We start from the raw sequence: 17,669 nt of genomic DNA on the forward strand, positions 1-17,669 counted from the left end.
TGTGCTTTGTTGTGATGTGTTGTGTTGCGCTGGGTCTGTTAGTACACCGTCATTAATCTCTGGAAAGCTGCTCTTGATCACCCCAGCAGGTGCAGGACAGTGAGATGTACGTATATGTACTGTATAGTCCAAAGGCAGCTCTGAGACTCTGGCGGGGAGGAAGAAGCAATGATACTGTCTTTCCATAATGCCCCTGTGCTTTCGCTGTAACATATGAACTCTGACTACAGTGCAGAAAGACGCTACTCTGCAAAATTCTGTCCACGCTATGAAAAAGTGTTGAAATAAACCCTCCTTTTCAGCAGTATATATGAAATATGGGGTCTGTTGTACAGAAAGTATAATGTCAGATATATACAGGAGCAAATATTGGAGGTGGAAACGTGACACTCAGTTTTCTTGCTGGTTTGTCTAGGGTCTGTGGTGGTTGTGCACACGCTTTAGACTCAAACGACATGCCAACGGAGCCCCACACACACATTCACACACCCGCAATCTATTCACCGACCGTCTGATGCACATCTGATGAAATCACCAGTTCCAATCAGTGAGTCCGGGCACACAGATTTTTAAAATCCTTCCTGGAAACAAGATCGTGTTTGCACAGATACCAGCTAAATACAATAGGCACTTTTGAGAAGCTTTCCAATTTGGTTGCATTCAATTTTTTAAATATATTCAGTTTTGTTTTCGGGCTCTTTGCAGCGATGCCATAGACCATTTTGAAAGACATAAACAACGTTGGTCCAGAAGCGCTTCCTGTCAGTTTTAACACTACACAAACATTAGAGAAAAAACACAACCAATAGAACATTTAAAGCTAAATAAAAAATATGAACAAACATACTTAATTAAAGGTGCAGTTTGTAAAAACTGCCGCTAGAGGGCGATCAAAACAAAAACAATGCCGTAGCTTGATGACGCTGTGAAGGAGCGTGGAATGACGGGATCTGTTGTCTTCAACGACACCGCTGATGGCCATCAATCAGACGGGAACAAGAAATCATGTTAGCAGATGAGGTAAAGTTTTATAAATGTTGCGAATAATTGCAGTCCATAAATAAGTGACTGCTCGAAACAAGCTAATGGCTTGCTAGACGCTTAACACTACTTCCACATTTGTCCACGACACTTGTCATGCTCTACGTCAGTCAAGGCGGTAACAAAGGGTAACGTAGATATGATGCCATTGACAAGCGACTGCACAGCCCCGTATCACTGTTTAGAATGGCGATTTTCTCAAGATTTACAAGTAGTTGGAAACATTTGAGATATTGTAAGTACTCAGCTGAACAAAATATATAACACTAGCCTTGTGGTTTTTGGATATTTTACTGCAAAATTGTTACAAACTGCACCTTTAATGTGAAATAAAAAAACAGCAATGGCTTTAGGACCAGCGTTGTTTACGTCTTTCAAAATGGTCTAGAAAAAAACTGTTTTGGTTCCCAAGGAATCTTTCAGTAAAAGGTTTCTTAAATTTCTTTTTAGAAAAAACTTGAGTGCAACAAAAGGATGTTAAATGTTCTTTATTGGCCAATACAACCCTATAAATATTTTTATTATACACTTTTATTTTTAAGAATTTATAGTACACATTCTAAATCAAATGCTGGGTTGTTTAAATAATTGACAAACCCAACCGCTGAGTTGAATTTCTGTTGGGTTTTGGACCCAAGCATGGCTTGAAACTAGGGGTGTAAATCAGACAGTTCTTGACGATACGATACAATGTCGATTTCTTCCGCCAGTGATGCGATATTTGGCAATACTCTAACATTTCTGCGATGCGAAGATCTGATTCAATTTGATTAATTTATCAAAATTTTGATATTACTTGCCTAGTTTACACAAGCAGTAACATTTTTAATAACTGACAAATGCAACCAAAATATATAAAATGATTTAAAAGTTTAATTAAACTAATTACGCGCAGGGTGTAAACGGGGTGTCCCCATTCTCTTAGAGGCTGTGTCCACCGAGGCATTTACGTCTGCAGCCGACGTGTTTTTTCAATTGTTTCCTATGGAAACGCCGCGCTTTTAAAAAAAGCCATCAGCTGACGGTTTTTTTCCGCGCTCTGAACTGGTGCTATGCATTTTTTTCACGCTCAGCGCCGGCATTCGACCGAGCGCCCTGAGTAGAAAAATGCTCAACTTTGGGCAGAACCTGGATGAATGACCCCACCGAAGGACATCAGAGCGCAGCGCAGCCGGTAAAAACAACCGACCCTCTGGGCAGTATTCTGGCACTTGCACCCCTCGACCGGCCATCTCAACTCACCGCTCGATACCCAGGAGAGAGCCCCGACCACCACCCCCTTAGTGAGGATGGCCTCGGCTGCAAGCTCTCTCTCCAGAGCCTCGAACAGCCGTGAGAGTGCGTCAGGCTTAGTGTTCTTTGACCCAGGCCGGTACAAAAGGATGAAGTTAAACCGGCCAAAGAAAAGTGCCCAGCGGGCCTGGCGTGCACTCAGCCTCTTGGCCGAACGGACGTATTCAAGGTTTTTGTGGTCCGTCCAGACTAAGAAGGGCTGCGCTGACCCCTCCAACCAATGGCACCACTCACCCAAAGCAAGCTCTCTGTTGCCGATGTCATAATTACATTCAGCATGGATAAGGCAATGAGAATAAAAGGCGCAGGGATGCACCTTCCCATCTTGTAGGGAGGGCTGAGACAAAACCGCGCCTACCCCGACATCCGATGCGTCCACCTCGACAATGAACTGACACTTAGGATCTGGAAAACAAAGTACAGGTGCAGAGACAAAACGGCACTTGAGGTTTTCAAAGGCTACGTGAGCTTTGGGATTCCACTTGAAGTACACTTTAGTGGAGGTGAGAGCCATAAGTGGGGCTGCAATTTGCCCAAACCCCCTGATGAATCGCCGATAGAAGTTGGCGAAACCCAGGAAGCGCTGTAAGGCCTTACGGGAGTCAGGGACCGGCCATTTGGCGACGGATTTGATCTTAGCGGAATCTGGTTTGATGCCTTCTGGGGACAAGATATGGCCAAGGAACGTAACTGACTCGGCGTGGAATTCGCACTCTACACCTTGACGAAAAGTTGGTTAACCAAACAGCGTGAAAGGACTTGCCTGACGTGATGACTGTGTTCCTGGAGAGAGGGGGAAAAGACAAAGCGATTCAACATGTCACCCAGCATGGCATTGACAAGACCCTGGAAGACGGTAGGAGCATTGGTCAAACCGAAAGGGAGTAACAAATACTCATAGTGTGCCATGGGAGTGTTGAAGGACGTCTTCCATTCATCTCACTCACGGATGCGAACCAGGTGGTAGGCGTTGCGGAGGTCTAGTTTAGTACAGACCCGAGCTCCCTGCAATAATTCAAAGGCAGATGACATTAAAGGCAAGGGGTATCTATTCTTCACAGTTATGTCATTCAACCCTCAATAATCAATACAGGGGCGCAGGGAACCATCCTTCTTCTGGACGAAGAAGAAACCCGCACCGGCTGGCGAGGAAGAGTGGCGGATGAGTCCAGCTTGGAGTGACTCGTGGATGTAAGTGTCCATGGCCTCTCTTTCAGGAGCAGAAAGGGGAAATAAACGACCCTTGGGCAGAGAAGTGCCTAGCAGAAGGTCAGTGTCCTGACTCTTCTGAAGAGGAGAGCCCGGGAATGGGGGGTGGCCGTGTGGAATTCTGAGGCTCCGTGTTGCACCTCTTTTGACGCCTTTCGGCAGGAGATGTTGAGACTTTTCGACCGTTCAGCCTGGGGAGACGAGGCGGCAGCTCAACTCTCACGCCTTTCACAAGGCAGGACTTCCATAATGGATTTCGCCATTCACTTCTGCATGTTAGCCTGCAATCTGCTTTGCATGTTCGCTTTCTGGAGGGTCTTAATTCTGCCATTGCAGATGAACTCGCTGCTCTCAACTTACCTGTGCGACTGGAGGCTCTCACCAACCTTTTTTTTCTCAAATCATTTTGCAGTGTAGCCTATAATAATCCAACAGTTTTAGTTTATTCATATTTTTAGCTTATAGGCCTAATGTGGAATGACAGCTTTAAATGAACTGTTTTGTTGTAGGGGTACAGAGTAACTTACATTACATTCTTTTAGCAGTCAGTTATATGCCTAATTAATATAGGCTATTCATGAAGGGAGAGGGCTCAAATTTTTGTTTGAATTTACTTTGTTTTGCTCAATTTTATATTAAGTTGTATTGTATTTTATTGAAAAACAAGACAAATTATAAAAAGCACATTTTCACTTGTGCAATAGTGAAAAAAATGGCTTAATGAATAGAAGAAATGCAAAAACCATGTTCGGTGTTCGGTATTTTTCGGCCTTCGGCCACATGTTTCACATCATGTTCGGCTTCGGCCAAGAATTTTCGTTTCGGTGCATCCCTACTTAGAAGCAACTAAAGCATGTAGTGACCATGAGTTGATGGCCATAAACACCATCTAAAAAGCATCTCTATAACATTCTCTTACTGCTTGACACATCATTATATGACAGGTAAACTTGTATAGATACATTTTCTGTCAAGCTCATTATATTTCCTGCTAGTCTGCCAATTACATCCAGACAGTCGAGTTTGCTCAAAATAACCATTCTGCCAGCGATGCTCACCTCAGCAAGACTTCATTAATTCCAGTCTTAACACTAATAAACATGGTTTTATTAGACCAGTTTAAGCTTTAATGTGGCCTTCGAGTAATGAAGCTTTGCCAGACAAAGTGTTTGGATTAGTTCTTTAGTTTAAGAATAGCTTAATTCTCTTTTTATCAGTCTCAGGCCGTGACACTGCGTCTGTAATCAAACCTATACATTTTGAGGCTGTGTTTCTATTTTTAACAGTATATAGGCTGCTCTCTATGCATTGCGGCAGGGAATGAAGACACACAGTCGTGGAGAGGTTTGGTGGAGGAGCTGGAGTCTTGTCACTGTCCGGATCTGATGGGAATGTTGTTGTGAGGCCAGACGGCCTAGTCTGATCCTTCATTCAGTGTCTGTTTGAGAGCAAACAAAATCAACAGAAGCTCTTGGCCTTGTGCATGCTTTACAAAATGAGCCAGTGAAGTGCTTATCTATGTGAGGCTTCGAGTGGACCACCAGACGTGTGCTGTCATGAGTCCAGCAGTGCATGACTCCTTTTGACTCATTGTCCTTCCAGCCTGCTCTTGGCATACATCAAACAGTGAATTTATGCAATTTCATTGGCTGCATGTACATCCAAACCCCAGACATGTGCCAGGACACTGCAGAATCAAAGTATTTATGTTTAATTGTCCAAAGAGTTTGTTTACTTTTTAACAAACTCTCACCCAAAAACGTATTGCTCAGATGTTGCTCTTTCTTTGCTCAGGAGATGTGATGGAGTTCTCAGTTGTGTTTTATTGCAAGTATCAACTTAGTCTCAGATGTTTCTTGTCAAATTGCTTGGAAGCAGTTCTGAGCAGTTTTGAGTATTGAGCTTCAAAGTTTTTGTATTCCATTTGCCCCTGTGGATAGAACATAACGTAAATAAGTTGTCATAGTATAAGAATATGTGAATAACTCAATTTTTATTGATTGTTGTAGTATGAAGAGTGTAGAGGTCTAAAATGACTAGAAAAAAATCTGGATTTGGTCAATTTGATAAGAAACGTTCATATTAAGGCAATATTAAGGCAATCTACGCTCAGTTTATGACATTGTTGAGATCTCACAGGACGCACTGACCAGGTAAGTGCTGCATAGACGTTCGGAGAGGGATGTTTGTGCGGTTAATGATACGTGGACGGCAGTTGGAGATGCTTGTGATTGAGAAGCACCTATTCCCTCATTGACCTCTGGTGAGCATCTGGACAGGTCACGCCACCTCTTCAGCTGTGGGTTTGTTTTAATGAGAATTATGAGTTTGTCCCCCTCCCATGTGCCATGAGCATTATTTATCTCAGTTTCTAAACAAAAAAGCTGCTAACAAACATGTATTTGTTATTATTTATCTCAGCGTCTAAACAAAACAGCTGCTTACAAACATGTATTTGTTATAATGACTTTTTGGGGACAGAACGAATCATGTTTTATGTATCTTGAAAGGATCATGAACGATAACCACGTATTATGAGCTAATTTGCTTTGCTTTGTGGATGAAAGCTTTACAGTAATTATAAATAGTAATCGAGTTAGCCAACCTGAAATGGATAGCAATTAGCAAAAGAATCAAATCTAAATCACATGTGTGATATCTGCGTGGATCAGCGCTCAGTCAGTAGGAAATGTTGTGCAAAAGCGCATCACACAGTGAAGCGTAAATCAATTTTTTCGCAAGACAATCAATGTTCGCCATATGTTATATGAAAATGCGATGATGCAGACGTAAACGGAGCAAATAAGTGGGTAGGTTGAGGTGAGCCATATTGTGATGTGTTATGCATTCAATACTAGCGAATGAAAAGTTTTAGCAAAAAAGTGAAGACCTGCAGAAAACTCAACGCAGATGTGAAAAGCTCAATTGTAGTGTGTCGTAAGTTTGTATTTGACATGAGAGTGCATGCCGCTTTACTGTATAGCTTCCAGGCCGCCATTGGAAAGCATAGGCAATGAATATTTAAACCTAGAGGATTCATGAATACATATCAATGCACAGAGAGTCTTAGTGAGCTCAGAAGTGTCTTGAGGTATTAGCTTCACTGCTGCACCCTTAGTTACAGTGCTTTTCCTTTTTCATAGCAATAATCTGCAAATAAATCCACTTAAACGGCTTTGTTCTGTAGAAATCAGTAGAATGCCACTTAGGTGTGGTAACCAAATGTAAAAATAAAATCTTTGACTTGATTTTTTGGTATTGTGTTTTTCCTTTTTGACGTCTATTGAACCAGCTGGTTTAACACTGCAAAGATAGTGTCAAATTATAAAAGCTGTAACCAAAACTCCCTTACCTAAAACTTTTTTTGCTGTTCTGTAAGCACTGATATTTCCTTCAGGAAATGCAAATGTAGTTTTCTGTCTAATCCGTATTAGTCTGTGTGAATGTCACTGAACATTGTGATTTAATGATGTTTTGGTGCATGTTGTTTAGACACATATATTGGATTTTTATTCAATATTAGCACACACACACACACACACACACACACACACACACACACACACACCTGGTGGGTTTTATATTTTTTACTGTCCATAGACAATGATTTTTATACTGTACAGACGGTATATCTTGTGTATCTTAACAAATATTTCTGCATTTTATATTATATCAAATAAACATCATTTAGTTTGATTTATAAGCTGTTGTCCTCATAGGGACCAGACCAAAAAAATTTCCTTACATGGTAGGTTTAACAGGATCACACATACACACACATTGGAGTCTCTGATGGGTTCTTATTGGCTACTATTCTTTATTTTCGAGTCCAAATAATCCATTTAAGATGTGTTAATGTAAAGATCTATATCTTATATATTGTAAATAGTGGTCTTGAAAGCTGGGACTTTTGTTTGATAATTCTGTTTGAACTAATTGTATAATACAGGATATTAAGAAATGTATTACATGTGATCTCAATTGTTATGCATGCAACTAGGGCTGCAGCTATCGATTATTTTAGTAATCGAGTATTCTACTGATTTTTCCATCGATTAATCGGGTATTCGGAAAATAAATACTTTTTCTTTATTAAAGAGCAATACTAAATATAGAAGAGAAAATAAGACAGGTCTCTTAAAATGAACAACTAATTTGTTACCTTTTTAGAAAAAAAAATGTATTGCTGAAATTGCATACATTGCCACATTACATTAAAAATGCAATATAATACAAATGTATAAATAAGAAACATTAATAAAAATAGAAAGAATAATTTCAAAGGTAAACAACTAACTTCAGCTTATGCATGATGCATTTAGTTTATCTAAATTAGTTTTACTTTCTTTTTTACTATGAAATAGTAATATATTTGTCCACATAAAAATACCGAGTTAACTGGACTTTTATTTTGGCAGGTTGTCGGAAGACGCTTATTTTTAAGTATGACTGTTTCTTCACTCAAACAATAAAATGTTTGTGAAATAAACTCTCAGAGCAATTCTGGAGATGAAGTTCATGTGTTCATGTCCTCATAAAGCGCAGACGCAGAAAAATGTATGAGCATCACGCGTGTAGCACGTTAAACTGTGCAGTTCATTCACGCAGACACACAGAACAACCAGATGACATGTGTAAATAACAGGATTCTGCGTCCACTAGTCTGCATCTACAAACCCGATTCCAAAAAAGTTGGGACACTGTACAAATTGTGAATAAAAAAGGAATACAATAATTTACGAATCTCATAAACTTATATTTTATTCACAATAGAATATAGATAACATATCAAATGTTGAAAGTGAGACATTTTGAAATGTCATGCCAAATATTGGCTCATTTTGGATTTCATGAGAGCTACACATTCCAAAAAAGTTGGGACAGGTAGCAATAAGAGGCTGGAGAAGTTAAATGTACATATAAGGAACAGCTGGAGGACCAATTTGCAACTTATTAGGTCAATTGGCAACATGATTGGGTATAAAAAGAGCCTCTCAGAGTGGCAGTGTCTCTCAGAAGTCAAGATGGGCAGAGGATCACCAATTCCCCCAATGCTGCGGCGAAAAATAGTGGAGCAATATCAGAAAGGAGTTTCTCAGAGAAAAATTGCAAAGAGTTTGAAGTTATCATCATCTACAGTGCATAATATCATCCAAAGATTCAGAGAATCTGGAACAATCTCTGTGCGTAAGGGTCAAGGCCGGAAACCCATACTGGATGCCCGTGATCTTTGGGCCCTTAGACGGCACTGCATCACATACAGGAATGCTACTGTAAGGGAAATCACAACATGGGCTCAGGAATACTTCCAGAAAACATTGTCGGTGAACACAATCCACCGTGCCATTCGCCGTTGCCGGCTAAAACTCTATAGGTCAAAAAAGAAGCCATATCTAAACATGATCCAGAAGCGCAGGCGTTTTCTCTGGGCCAAGGCTCATTTAAAATGGACTGTGGCAAAGTGGAAAACTGTTCTGTGGTCAGACGAATCAAAATTTGAAGTTCTTTTTGGAAAACTGGGACGCCATGTCATCCGGACTAAAAAGGACAAGGACAACCCAAGTTGTTATCAACGCTCAGTTCAGAAGCCTGCATCTCTGATGGTATGGGGTTGCATGAGTGCGTGTGGCATGGGCAGCTTACACATCTGGAAAGGCACCATCAATGCTGAAAGGTATATCCAAGTTCTAGAACAACATATGCTCCCATCCAGACATCGTCTCTTTCAGGGAAGACCTTGCATTTTCCAACATGACAATGCCAGACCACATACTGCATCAATTACAACATCATGGCTGCGTAGAAGAAGGATCCGGGTACTGAAATGGCCAGCCTGCAGTCCAGATCTTTCACCCATAGAAAACATTTGGCGCATCATAAAGAGGAAGATGCGACAAAGAAGACCTAAGACAGTCGAGCAACTATGCCTGTATTAGACAAGAATGGGACAACATTCCTATTCCTAAACTTGAGCAACTTGTCTCCTCAGTCCCCAGACGTTTGCAGACTGTTATAAAAAGAAGAGGGGATGCCACACAGTGGTAAACATGGCCTTGTCCCAACTTTTTTGAGATGTGTTGATGCCATGAAATTTAAAATCAACTTATTTTTCCCTTAAAATGATACATTCTCTCAGTTTAAACATTTGATATGTCATCGATGTTGTATTCTGAATAAAATATTGAAATTTGAAACTTCCACATCATTGCATTCTGTTTTTATTCACAATTTGTACAGTGTCCCAACTTTTTTGGAATCGGGTTTGTACATAAAGGTCTGAAGTTGCATATCCCGGTACAGTAGGTGGCGGTATGCACCTAAATAAGTTGGTTGCGACCCGCCAAATAAACTGAGAGAGAGAGAGAGAGAGAGAGAGAGAGAGAGAGAGAGAGACTTCCGACCGGCACAACCGAACAGAACCAAATCAGAATAAACCAAATGATCAAAGAAAGTAAAAAGTCATATTTAGATCATTGGGAAAAGGAAAGAAAAAACCAAAGTAAACTAGAATGCTATCGGACCCTAAACAGAAAATACAATCTGGCAGATTATCTCTACACTGTTGGAGATGTGAAAGAGACGGATCCTGACCAAATAAAGACTCAGTGATCACAGTCTGGCCGTAGAGAGAGGCAGACACAGACAAACATGGCTTCCAAAGGAAGAACGAGTCTGTGCACACTGTGACACTGGTGAGGTCGAAACAGAGACACGCTTTCTCCTTCATTGTGATCAATTTAAAGATGTGAGAGAGAAACACTTTCACAAAATGTCAAAGCTCATGCCAGAGTTTGATAGGTGTTCAGAAACAGAGCGAATGCAGATGTTACTGGGGGAGAAGAGACACACATCAGCTGCTGCTTCATTCATCTATCAGCTGCACACCCTCAGAAACAAACTACTGCCTTCATCTGCTACAATCAATGCACATCTACACTCTTGACTTTATTACATTCTCATGTTTCTGCCTGAAATCTACTTTTGATATTGAGATTTTATTTCCATACTTAATTTGTTTACTTACATATACTCTATTTTATATTTCATTCTATATTTATACCTTACTCAGCACCTTAGTTTAATTTTAATTTCATGTTTGTACTTAATGTATGTCTTTTGTTATATGTTCAATGCTTTGGCAATATTGTAAGAACACGCAATCATGCCAATAAAGTACCTTGAAATTGAAAAAATTGAAATTGAGAGAGAGAGAGAGAGAGAGAGAGAGAGAGAGAGAGAGAGAGAGAGAGATTTTATGGACTCAATGCAGCCGGAAAACAAATTTCACTCGCAAAATAGACTAAAACGAAGTAAAATAGCAGTTCACCATTTCAATAAGCTATCACTTATTTATCATCAGCATGAGAAATACGTGTGAGAGTGTGAACAGACTAAAATGCTTGAGACTTGAGTGCCCTGTAACATGTAATAGGCTGTGTCGTTTCGGAAGACCTCCTCCGGAGGTCTCATTTGAAGCTTGTTACGTCATCGAGGCTGTCTCGTTTCATAAAAGCAGGTAGGACACTCTGTAGGCACACTTCTAATGCGGCCTACTATCATGAGAATTCGGAGGACACATGAGGTGTATCCTTAGTTGCTAGAGATAACCCACAATTCTTTGCATCGGCCAACGTCTGTTAAATAAACGTGTGTTGAATAAACGGCAGCAGCTGCACATTCAATCAAATATGTGATGTTTAAAGGTGAACAGTTTACAATTTGTGTCACGTTTTTTTCATCTTAGCAGGCATATGTAGTAAATAAGTTTAAAAGTGTTTAGTGATTTTTAAACGTTTTAAAACAGTATTTAAGTATATACAATTTGTTTAACTCTGTTGGCATTGTTTAGGGTAGAAAGTAACCAACGTTTTACCTCTTACAATAATGTAGAAATCATTATAATTAATTTGACAGGTGTTCGAGTGCAAAGTGCTGTCATAGCAATGTGGTACTTCCTGTTTCCTTTTCTGCCAGTATGTCCTACGAAGGACGTCTCGTTTAATTCTAAGTTGAGAATCCTCCGTATACCGCATCCTTTAGAGGATGATACCTCTGGAGGACATAAAGGTGCAGCCTTACGAAACGAGACACAGCTATAGAGTTTAGCGGGCTGTGCGTAAGTAATAACGGTCCGTGGGGAAACGCAATGCTCCGTGTGTACTTTAGTTAAATGGATTAAACAAAGCTTCGAGGCAACAAAAATTGCCTCAATTATTTTTTGGATTCGAATTACTCGAGCAACTCGAGGAATCGTTTCAGCCCTACAAGCAACTGAACACCACAAGCACACATGCAACTTTTAACACAAACGGTGCGTGTGCTTCTAAAAGTCTGCTCTTTGTTTTGGTATTCTAAAACACTATGCATGAACAAACGACATTAGGAGTTCAGACAGCCTGTGTGTATGGTGAAGTCACTGTAATTGTGGGTTGCTTGTCTCAGTGAGTAACTGCAACATAAAGCTGGCATAGGCTGTTGCCTCAAGCATGAAATTACAAATGAAATTTAATTAGCTTCACATCCACTGTCTACAGAGATCATGGACAGAACAGCACCAAAGTGGTTTAAGGTGCACGTGTGTATGCACATGAGCTGGTAAAGGTGAGTTATACTTGCGAGGGCCGAATGTCTGAAAATATCACAGTTATAATAAACCCCCTAAAGCAGACTTGTGAGGACAGTCTTCAATATTATATGTGTGTGTGTTTGTGTGTTTATTTGACCGCACTTGTGTTTAAAGATTATTCTCCCCTCTAGCTGTGGTTGTCTTGGCATTGCGCTCGCACAATCTTTAATGAATTAAGGGGACATTGAACCTGACATTGATTTGTTTGCCGGGGTTTAAACAGTAATGGCAGATAGACAGGGACATGGCTCCTTGTTCAATTGAATTGAATTCAATGGTTTTGTATAAAGATTTTAAATATAGCCATTGTCACAAAGCAGCTTTGTATGGTAGCAGCGCAGTGTTTAAGGATTCGGGCTTGTGACCCACATTCACACCCGATAGCAACGATTTATAGCCTGAGAGTAACTGACATCGCCTGGCGCTATTGTGCCCAAAGCTATAGCGCTAACCCAAAAAATAAATAACATAATGATACAATTACGTTATGGCCTTAACCCCTATTGAGCAATTGCATTGTGACAATGGCAGGAAAAATTCCCAGTTTGCAGTGAATTACTCAATGGAGGAATTGTGACTGGAGAGGAAAACAATGTACTTTGATCATCTTGTGAAGAATAAGAAAAATAATTTATCATTTAGTAGACACATAGTTTTATCAAGGTGCAGAATTGATGTTTAATAAGGCTATATTGAGAATTTAAATCAGATTATTGTGCTTTTTATTTATTTGTGTTTGTGTTTATGTACAAATGTTTTTACATATTATTAAGACTTATTTATTGCTCTAAGAATTATTTTGCGTAAATTAATACTTTCAGATTTTCATTTTATGTCATTTTAAACTCTCGAAAGAACATCTTTTTCACATTATTTTGTTTTGTTCTGACAGAAATTTAGGGCATTGCAGCTTTGAGGTAAAATGTTTGCATGGTGCATAGCTGTGTGTCTCCTCCACCTGCTGTCACATTCAAGGTGTTTTGATGACATGGCTATATGAAACCCAGTGTACAGCAGGTGTCAGTGGAGCAATCCCGGTTTTCACATATAAGATCAATTTCACAATACGGAGGGATACAGACTAATGCCCTGCGCTGATGGGATTCTGGTCTATACCTCACTTCAAGGCTGCTGCTTGTAATGTGTAATCTGTGTGAAAATATGAGATTATTGATAATCTTGTCTTCACCAGGAGAACAGAGGTGTGACACAAACATTAATTTCTTTGGAATTATCCCAAATGTTTTGCTGGAATGAGACATACATTTTTTAAAATGGCAGGGCGGCAGATGCGGCCAAACAGCATGTTCTCATCACGCAGTGTGTGGTCAGAGCATCCCGTGGAGGTTTTTTGAGCAGAGATGGAACACAGATTTCCTGTCAGCATCTTGTGTGTCCCTTATCCTGCTTTAGGGATGAGGAAGTTTAAACCTAGCAGTGATGCTTCGAATGAAACCAGGTTTTAGCCCAAGGGACGTAGTTCAAAGATTGTAATTTATTAATTGGTATGGTAAAATCAAGCAGTTTTTTTTCATTCTTGATAGATGGCTAAATAATAAATACAATCAGAAAAGCATTAAAGGGTAGTTCACCCAAAAATGAAAATTCTTTTATTATGTCATATGACTTTCTTTGTTACCAAACAACTTGGGACCCCACTGACTTCCATTGTATAGACACAAAACCATTAAGACATTTCTCCAAATATCTTCTTTTGTGTTCCACAAAAGTAAGTCATAAATGTTTTAAATGACATAAGGGTGAATGATTGATAAAGTCTTTTTAAAATGCTTTAGTTGCTGAGATATATTATCACTTCTGATTTGTCCAATCAAATTAGAGGGTCATATCTAACTGCTGTATTCTATTCCATATAAAAACCAGAAGAGTAGGGTTTTTTTGCCTATTTTTAAACCCTATGCTAAATTGTTATCTCAGTCATTTACAAAAATGAACAAAGATTCAGCACTGCAAAAATGTTTTTTTCGTCTTGTTTTCTATAGTACAAATGTCTAAAAATTCTTAAATCCAGATAAGGAAAGTGACCTAAGATATTAGTCTTGTTTTATGAAAGAAAATATAAGAATTAAGTAAGTTTATGTTTAAAACAAGAAAAATAAACTTCTAAACTGAAACTAAATTTGTAAATAAAACATAAAACAATATCTTATTCAATTTCCTTGTCATGTAAATGTGTCTTGAATTAAGAATTTTTAGATTTTTGCACTAGAAAACAAGACAAAAAAGTTTTTTTAAACAACTCAACAAACAAGACCGCCAAAAACATACTCTTAATTTATTCTGCTCGAGATATATCTCATTCAGATGTAACTTAGACATGTCAATGTCTCTCTCTCTCGCTCTCGCTCTCGCTCTCTCTCAAGGATAATCACATTGATTAACTGCCTGGCTGATGGGTTAAGAGAGGAGTGGATCTGGGTAGATGGAGAGAGAAAGGGAGCGGATCAGCCTATTGATTCATCAGCTGTCACATTTAGCAGTTCAGTAACCTGTTAAATGCTTGTGTGCGTTTATGCCGTTAGCAGCTTTGCTTTGAACTTGAACCTTCAACTTGACATAGTCTTAACTGTGAATTTTAAAACAATTTGTGTTGCCGTTTTGTAATTATAATCTGTTCTTCAAAACGGATTTAAGTTCATATCTGCAAAATAATGAAACAGCTAAGCAGTTTCACTGCTGCAAGTCCAAATTCCTCAGCAAATATATTTGCAGCAGACGCCTTGCACTCCCTGAATAAGCAGAGGAAAGCAAAAATATATGAGTTGAATGAGCTCTCGCACTTAAAGGAGAGGCCGTGCATTGGCCCCTTCAGCCATGCAGATTTAAGGTGGATAAGATTTATCAGCACGACACTGAATAACGTTTTCTTGCTAGATTATTATATCGTGTGTGGCATTTGTTTTCTGTTTTTCTCTACCCACACGCACACACAGTATAACAATCACATAAGAGGCCTGCAGCTATAGTTTGATGTGTCTGAAATTCAGTCATCATACAGAGTTGTAGATAGCAGGCTGCCCTCTCAGAATGCATTTACCCCTTCCATTAAAAATGCCACACAAATTATTCCTCTCAGACCCCGGAGGTGTCCTTCTTATTCCGGTCTTACCCAAGGGAGCGGGACCTCTGTAGAACAAATTCAAGGTGAAAGAAAAGAATGTGCGACGTGAAATGTGTGTTTGTCTTAGATACATATGGACATATAGGCAGACATATAGAACATATGGAAGTGTTGTGACCTGTGGACTGCTCTTGTGGTTCTACAGTAATATGATTCTGTTATGGATGTTAAGGGGTCATAGGTTAGACGGAGTCATGACAAAAATGTCACATAAAAATCAGACACATCCGTATAATCCACTCTGTGTATGTGTGTGCTAGAATGTTGTTGTATACTGAATATAAATTTAAAACACATCTTCCTTATTTATCACCGTTGTTTTTCAGGACAGACGACACAATGATGTAGTCTGGTTTATTCCGCCCATCCCTCTCGCTCAATGCTATTAAATTCAGACTTGCTTTCTCTTTTGTAAGCGTGACCATCTCTCTCTGTCTGGATTTATGGATTCTGCCTCAAATGTGTAAGAACAAAAATTGATTGTGCAAAAAATATACTATATAACCTTTCCTTTCACCATTCTCTCTTTTTCCTGCAAAACAACAAAACAAATATATAAACATATAAACTATGTTATGCCTCTCGGGTTAAAGAGTGATTACAGTTTTAAAGTACTGTGGCAATGTTCTCATGCAGCACAATAAAATAAGTATCTCAATGTGCATACTCGTTAAGCAGTTAGTAGTCATTAGTGCATACTCTGCACATTCTCACTGCATAATTGCTCTGTCTTTAATTGGTTTAAGCACCTGCAACCACTTGGTTTCAAGAATGTCTTTATACCTGGAGAGAGCTGTTTGTTTGCTATTAACGCTATTACTATTAGGCTATAAAGTGTTATTACTTTATTGTGTGGAACCCAACAGTGTTATCTAGAAAAATGTCCAAACTGTTTCTTGTGTACACACAATAAAGAATAGAGGCTAGGGAGAGCATTTTTTATTTTATTAGAAAAATACAGTTTGGGCTTTTTGCTACAGTTCTCCTTTGTGGTCCAAGCACTAATGTAATACAGATTTGGAACAAAATGAGGCTGATTAAACGATAACAGAAATTTAGGTGAACTATCCCTTTAACTAAAGCTCTCAGTACATATTTTGTTCTCTGCTGGAGTGCATCTCTGCCATATAATTCATAAACTCATTAGAGACCGCAGGCCTAAACTCACAGTAAATGCTGAATAGGTGCAAAACAGATCTTTTCCTTTTTCAATTTCCCCACCGTCTCTTTCTTTCATCTGTAACCCTGCAGGAGAAGAATGTATGTTCTGCAACAATAAACTAAGTTAAGCTACAGGAATCAGATACATTGAGCCCTAAAAAACACTGAGCGTGTATTCATGAATAGCATAGAACACCAGCCACACATCGCACTCAGGTTACTAGGTTTATATTGTTTATTACCCCTCTTTATACAGTATATTTCTCAGCACGTACGGTTTATGTAAAGAACAAAAGTTTTTTTCAAATTTACAGCAAACCCCATATATTGTTGCTGTCCTTCTGAACAGTGGCGGAGCCAGAGAGGGGTCCAAGGTGGCACTGAACATCCCTGACATCCAATTGGCCACCCTGGGTGCCACCCCAAAATTTGATTCGCTACTTATGTTGATTTACATCTGATTTCACCTTTCGTTGAGCAACGCTTTTGATTTGACGTTCGGGGCCCATGCTTGCACGTGACGTCACCGCACATGAAATTCAAGCGAGTCTAGTTGAGAATGAGAACGGAAAAAAGTTCTCGAAATCTGAGATTTAATTTTAAAGACTGACGAAAGAGAGAAAAGAAGCAAATGGACCACTGCAATTTGCTAAACAAATGGAATATTCAAAAGTACCCGCTTGCTTGCTAGCCATTTCAAGTCCGAACCAGCCAGGTATGTTTTTCTGTTGAACCATACCATTATAGTGTTATCTACCTACTTTCTATCGTTACACTTTTAAATGTTGCATAAATGTAAAGTTTTCCCAGCATTTTCTAACCTTAGATAAATATAAACACTGTTGGGAGAAATCCTCTATTTCTTTTAACATTCTAAGCAGGTGTACTTCATACAAACTTTAGAAGGAAGAAGTAAGTTCCCTCTTTAGCCTTGGCTTTAGGATTCCTAAACAACTTTTCATTGTGTTAGTTTATGTTTGGCTCTATTAACAGATAGTAGTAAGTCGGTTCCCAACATAACATACATTGTTTACATCAGGGTCGGAAATTAACAGAGGCTTTGGAAAAAATGACAACAAGGTGAACAAATCTGCTCTCCAAGTTCAAGACAAAAGAGGAAAAGTAGTCCATGCATAATAAAAAACTAGCTATGACAGTCGCAATCTAAATATGATTTAGGTGAATATGAACGAATGT

The sequence above is a fragment of the Triplophysa rosa genome, linkage group LG17 (assembly GCF_024868665.1).
Source record: "Triplophysa rosa linkage group LG17, Trosa_1v2, whole genome shotgun sequence".
Taxonomy (NCBI): Eukaryota; Metazoa; Chordata; class Actinopteri; order Cypriniformes; family Nemacheilidae; genus Triplophysa; species Triplophysa rosa.